Source organism: Benincasa hispida, chromosome 3 (genome assembly GCF_009727055.1).
Source record: "Benincasa hispida cultivar B227 chromosome 3, ASM972705v1, whole genome shotgun sequence".
NCBI classification, from domain to species: Eukaryota; Viridiplantae; Streptophyta; class Magnoliopsida; order Cucurbitales; family Cucurbitaceae; genus Benincasa; species Benincasa hispida.
The window spans coordinates 25,977,905-25,982,752 of NC_052351.1; positions in this window are offsets into that span (position 1 = coordinate 25,977,905).

Genomic DNA, 4,848 nt, shown 5'->3' on the forward strand with positions numbered 1-4,848 from the left:
ATTCGTCTGATTGGGGAGCTAGGAACTCAGCTACATAAGACGTAATTCACTTTTTCCCCAAAGCAAGGGTAAGTAGATAAATTGCTCCCTTAAGGGCTGATTCCGGTTCTTGAACATAGTGGCCACACCCTCTCTTTGGAAGAGAGGACTCAGTCATAGTAGGACTATGACTTATTGTTCACTAGAGGAATTAGTGGTACTTAAGGAGTTAGATGTAATTACAGAGGGCAAAACGGTGGATTGGCCTAGTTGTACGTACGAGCGATTTATGAAGGGTCATCGCATTGTTAATTGGTCATATGGACACAGAAATATATCTATAGTATGAAGAGTACAATTGTTGATCTTTAGTTGAGTGACCAACAGTTAATGGATGGTGGATCTCGTGACTAAAGAGTTTAGTCACTTATTCACGTACCGTTGGAGCTTCAAGCTACAGGTCCATGAGGTCCCCTTGGCAGCTCAATGGGTTCAAGTTAAGAATCAGATTTTGGGTTGATTTGAAGTGTTCAAATTAACATGTGATATAATTGATATGATGTATTAGATACATTATTTGGAGGATTTAATATAAATATGATTTATATTAAATACCATAAAATAGAAAAAGGACTATGGAGAAATATTAAAACTATAGGTTATAAATATAATATGATAAGTTAGTTATTATATTTATTTATAACATATTAATTATATGATAATTAATTATTCTTTTTCTCTAATAACCGAATTGAGTGGGATGTTATTGAAAGTTTTATGGTAACTATGAGATAAAAGAGAAAATGATTTTCCAAAAATTAGATTGATGATTCACTCGGAACAATCTCACAAAAAGGCTATCAAGTAAAAAGGTTTTACTAAGCGATAGCATCGAGAGCATACACGATTGAGCTACGAGTTTACTATACGATAGTTATTCGCTTAATCGTTGCTACACGATCTAGTAGCAAAGTCTATATGATAGGCTTCTGTTTACTAAACGATCGAGTATTTCGCCTATACAATAGACAACCTCATCTTCCACTTACTCGATCGTCTACCTCTTGCGTTCCTCAATCCTAAATGCAGAGCCCACAACTCTTGGATTCTTACACCGAGAATACCAAGGTAACACTTGTGGTGGTGTTCCTATTCTGTTCGAGGATCGAGTTGGACTCGATCGAATCGAGGTTCATTCAGATGTTCATTGAGATCGTATTCTGTTCATTGTGTTCGAGTTCGTGTTGTGAAACATTTGCTGAACGAACAAGGGATATGTGAAGAAAGGTTCTTCAAAGGTTTGTATACTCTATCCCTATTTGTTCCTTTATAAGAAGCATGTTGTAATTTTCTGATTATGCATAATCAGTTCGTTTCCATTTAGACTGTAATTGTTTGTGTGCTCTTTCTCAATTGGATTTGGAACAATCCGCTTTCGTTCATGGAGATATTTGTTTAGATTTCCTTCAAGGGGTAGAAACCCGTCAAGGTTGACAAAGGAAAATGTTTCCATTGCAACCAAGATGGGCACTAGAAGAGGAACTCCCTCAGATATTTGGCAGAAAAGAATAAGGCCAAACAAGGTAAATATGATTTTCTTGTATTGGAAACTTGTTTAGTGGAGAATGATGATTCTGCCTGGATTATTGACTTTGGGCAACTAACCATGTTTGTTCTTCATTTCAGGGAATTGGTTCCTGGCGGCAACTAGATGCTAGTGATATGACGATGCGAGTTGGAACCGGGCACGTCGTCTTAGCTGTGGCAGTGGGAGGTCTCTGTTTTAACTTTACAGAACAAGTTTCTTGTTTTAAAAGATGTATTTGTAGTTCCTGAATTAAAAAGCAACTTAGTTTTTGTAAAGTGCTTGTTACAACAATGTCATCATATCAATTTTTCTTTTAATAAAGTGTTTATTACAAAGAATGGTGTTGATGTTTGTTCTGCAAAACTGGAAAATAATTTGTATGTGCTAAGGCCGTTGGCAACAAATGCCCTCCACAACACAAAGATGTTTAAAACTGCAGTAATTCAACATAAAAGACTTAAAATTTCTCATAAGGAAATTACCCAACTTTGGCACCTAAGAGTAGGACACATCAATCTCAATAGGATTGAGAGGTTGGTGAAGAATGAACTTCTAAGCGAGTTAGAAGAAAATTCTTTACATGTGTGTGAGTCATGCCTTGAAAGCAAGACGACTAAGAGACCTTTTACTGGAAAAGGTCATAGGGCCAAAAAACCTCTAGAGCTAGTACATTCAGACCTCTGTGGTCCAATGAATGTAAAAGCTAGAGGAGGTTATAAATATTTCATCACTTTTACTGATGATTATTCAAGATATGGGTATGTTTAGTTAATGCAACACAAGTTTTAGTCTTTTGAAAAGTTTAAAGAATTCAAGGCTGAAGTTGAAAATACATTAAATAGAACGATTGGAACATTTCGATCTGATCGAGGTGGAGAGTATATGAATTTAACATTCCAGAACTATATGATTGATCATGGAATTGTATCCTAACTCTCAGCACCCGGTACACCTAAAAAAAAATGGTGTATCGGAAAGGAGAAATCGAACCCCGTTAGATATGGTTCGGTTTATGGTGAGTTACACTTCCTTACATGACTCGTTTTGGGATTATGCAGTAGAGACTTCAGCATACATCCTGAATTGCGTTCCCTTCTAGAATGTTGCCAAAATACCTTTGAAGTTATGGAATGGTCGTAAAGGTGGCTTATGTCATTTTAGAATCTAGGGTTGCCCAACACATGTGCTTGAGACTAATCCTAAGAAATTGGAACCATGTTTAAGATTGTGCCTATTTGTAAGCCACCTCAAAGGAACGAAATGTGGTTACTTCTTTGATCCTAAAGAAAACAAAGTATTTGTATCGACAAATGCTACTTCTCTTGAAGAAGACCACATAAGGGAGCACAGACCCAGAAGTAAGATTGTGTTGAATGAGATTTCCAAAGAAACTACTGAATCTTCAACAAGAGTTGTTGAAGAACCTAGTACCTCAACAAGAATTGTTGAAGTAGGTTCATCTAGTAGGTCAAATCCACCTCAAGTGTTGAGGAAACCTTGACGTAGTGGGTGATGGAACATAAAGAATGCACGCACAGCAGAAGCGATGAAATAAAAAGCATTCTAATTGCAATAAAAACAAGAATAAGCATGCAAAAGGGATAGAAAATACAACCTTTGAAGACTCCACCACAATCTTCCTCTCTCGAGCTTGATCGACACCACCAATGGTAAATCTCGCTATTCTCTGGTTGAAGAACACGGTTGTGGGACCGTTATGTTAGTGAAAATAAAGGAATTTCACTATAGAAAGAAGGAGAGAAGAAAATTTGCGGTGGAAGAAAAAAGTCAAAAGAAAAGGAAGCATTAGTCTTGCAAAATTAAAAAACAAAGCCTTTTGTAGAGAAAACACATGCAAAATCCCATTTTGCATGTCTTCCACCTCAAACTCCACTAGCATGTAAACTCTAGGTGTCAAGCTTGGGAAATGCCACTTTAAAGTCCATTTAATTAGTGGAAAAATCCAACAATTGGATTTTTCCACTAACTAATTTTTTTACTAAAAAATGAAATATAATTATCAAAGTTTCGAAATTATTTAATCAAAACAATTTCAATTAAATAAAATAAATAAATTTAATATCACATATTAAATTGTTTATGATACCTAGCTTTGATTAATCACGTTAATCAAGTTTAAAGAACTTTCATGCTAATGATCAAGAATACTCTAAAAAATAATTAGTTAATTAATTATAAATTATATTTCATATATTTTCCTAAAACCGAAATTTGAACATTTCAAATACTTACTTCACCTAGTTCTTCAATTTTGTCCATATTGAGCTAGCAAGGAGACCCGATGGACCTACAGATCATGGGCTCCAATGATTCAAGACTAACCGGTCAAACTCTTTAACTTAGTTAATCAACATTCGTTAACTAATAGGACTGTCCACTATAGCCTGTAGTTGTACTCCCCTCACTGTAGATATATTGTGTGTCCATTTGATATATTCATCATCAATAAGTTGATCCTTCATAGGTTGTTCGTAACCTCAGCTAGGTCAAATACCGAAATACCCTTGAGTTACATCTTTTCTCCTTTAGAACCACTCGAGAAACTTCTGTTATTGGGTTAGCCATACACTGAACATGTTTCTAGCGATTCCGGTGCTGGAAGTTCGGAAGGAGAAGTGTTATAAGCTTTGAATGGAAGCCCCGGTAAACGGCGGCAGTAACTCTAACTGTCCTAAGGTAGCGAAATTCCTTGTCGCATAATCACTAAATCCATTCCCTCTCTGGCCAACTAGAGAATGGGACCCCTTGTTCATGTCCTGGGATCAGCCCTTAAGGGAACAACCTTTCTATTATCCCTAAAATAGGTAGAAGTAAATTCCATCTTACAAATTCTATGTCCCCAACCATCTACTAGGTCTTATCCCTGAAATGGGAGACATATTGAGCGGCAACGCTGGGCTTACCCTCACCTATGCAGATCAAGGGACAATCACGAATAAACAGAAGTTCATAGATAGCTCAGGATTCAAATCAAGTTATCTGAAATGAAATTAATCAGTGTTTACAGTAAATAGTGTTAATACATAACAGTGATTATTTTGTGGACTGTCTTACACAATCTCTTCGTGTAGAACACCCCCGCTCACATGTCTCTACATGAACGAAATGATCACATCGTTTATGACAATTTACAACATTTGTAACAATCATAAAGCGAGTCATATTTGATAGTATCTCTAGAAATAGGTACCCAATCTAATCCAAGTACTATAGACAGTTTATGCTATTTTACTCGAACTTAATCTAGTTTATGTCTCCAC